This window comes from Pteropus alecto, unplaced genomic scaffold (genome assembly GCF_000325575.1).
Source record: "Pteropus alecto unplaced genomic scaffold, ASM32557v1 scaffold175, whole genome shotgun sequence".
Taxonomy (NCBI): domain Eukaryota; kingdom Metazoa; phylum Chordata; class Mammalia; order Chiroptera; family Pteropodidae; genus Pteropus; species Pteropus alecto.
This window is the reverse complement of record NW_006437739.1, coordinates 953,478-955,433: the sequence shown is the minus strand read 5'-3', so window position 1 is coordinate 955,433 and position 1,956 is coordinate 953,478. Positions and strand designations below refer to the sequence as shown.

Here is a 1,956-nt window from a genome sequence, read left to right as displayed (position 1 = left end):
GCAGTTCCCATGGACAGAGGAGGTCAGGGAATGAGTTCTCTTACCTAGCGTCCATGGTGTTTTTATGTCTCTTTCACATGCTGGAAGAGTCTCTTTAAAGGGTAATAGAGAAAAATTAAGTTAGACTTTTTAAAAAGTAGATTGGCCCACTTTTAGTTTGCGTTTAGGGTTAAATTGTAATTGGAGGTAGCACAATAAGGTAGAAAGAACAGATGTTCAATTCAATTATCTGGGTTTATAAAACCTGATTCTGCTGAGCTGTATGATTGTAAGGGACTGACTTAACTGGACTGAACCTCAGTTTCCCCATCTATGAAAGAGGAGAATCATACTTAATGCACAGCATATCTACAAAAGGATTAAATGAGATAAAATATGTAAAGTAGCTAGCTTAGTGCCAAGCACATAATAGATGCTCGAATGAATGTTTGACTCTCTACCTTCATCTCCTCCCAACTCCAGGCCTCAAATCTTTCTAAGCATCAATATAAGAAATTGGTTCCCATTGTAATGATATTTTAAAATGAAACTAAAGTGCTTTCCACAAAGCAAAAGGCATTAAAATATTTTTGAAAATCAGGTGTCCAAAATCCTGGTTTCAAAATATTTTTTTGTAAAACTGAATTATGTATGTTTTCCATAGTCCTCTTTAGAAACATCATCATTTTGGCTTCAAATTAAAGACATCCTGATCACATTTCCTTCCTGAGGATAGTAAGAATAATGTGCTATGATCATTTCCCTGCCATTAGCAAGGAACAGATAAATTCACATATGTTATTGACAGGGAAAAGCTCAGCTGAACTCATTTTATAAGTTGCCATACAGGTGGTGTTTATAAGAAAGACTCAAATAATTATGTATATCATATGTGCAACGCTTTTCCACTTGGCTTGAGGCTTCCAAGAAACTTTTTGGAGTCATGGGAAGATATAAAAAGAACAGTCCTGCTCACTTCAATAATACTATTGCCAAAAGAAAAATACTCCAACTTGCAATGCATTTCTTCTGTCATTTGAAAATTCAATTTTTGTCAACATTAAGACAGCACAGATCTTAATGTCAGGTGTTTCTACTGACAAGTATCCAGGAAGCTTGCTACAATGTTTATTTAACATAAGTCCTTCACTAATGATGAAATCTCTGGGCTAGTTAGCTCAATAAACTCAGCAGTTCTGCCTATTCTCTCATTTATTAATATGTGGCTCAATCTCTCTCCATATGTATTGCCTTTTCCATCTCCATTATTGAAAATGAGTGTATTTTGTACAAACCTTTATCCCTGGCTATTCCTTCCAAAAATTTAAGTCCTGTGTGTTTGGGGCCCATCTTTTCCCAGCACCATCCTTATCTGTCTCTGCTGCCTCCTGCTCTGGTGCTCTTTTGGACTCTCATTTTGTGACAAACAAGAATTGTTATTTATTTTCTCATTAGAAAAAATAGTTTCATTTTTTAATGAAAGTAATGCATGTATATAGCTTAAAAGGTCAAATAGTAATAAAAGGTTTGTAACAAACAGCAATTACCTGTTCCAACCCTCTTCACTCACACCTAATCTCCCAGAGGCAATCATTTTCAAGTCTTTGCTTTTTCTTCTGGTATTTACCTCCATATAGCTAAATAGTATGCACATACTTATGTTGCTTGATTTATTGATGTCGTATTTTATCTCTTGATAGTTCTGTTGCAAATCAGTATTCCATGTTTATATTATTATTTATATGAAAATATTATTTATTGCTGAACCAATTTGTGTACTATTTTGCCTTATTTTATTAGTACAACTATTTTTTGCTGGTGTTACTATTTCCCTAACTTTTTCATTTGCTTGGTTTTCTATGTATCTATTGCTAATTCTTTTCTCAATATAAGTGTTTGTATAGTCAAGTGTTTTGATTTTTGTTGATCAATTGTCTCCTCTCTTTAAAATCCTGCAATCCATATAGACCATCCTGT

General features: G+C 33.9%; 1 protein-coding gene across 2 annotated transcripts in view; it reads left to right on the top strand.

The window, feature by feature from the left end:
- POF1B (POF1B, actin binding protein) overlaps positions 1-1,956 on the top strand; it is a 79,017-nt gene that overhangs the window by 41,072 nt on the left and 35,989 nt on the right. The window lies entirely within an intron of this gene.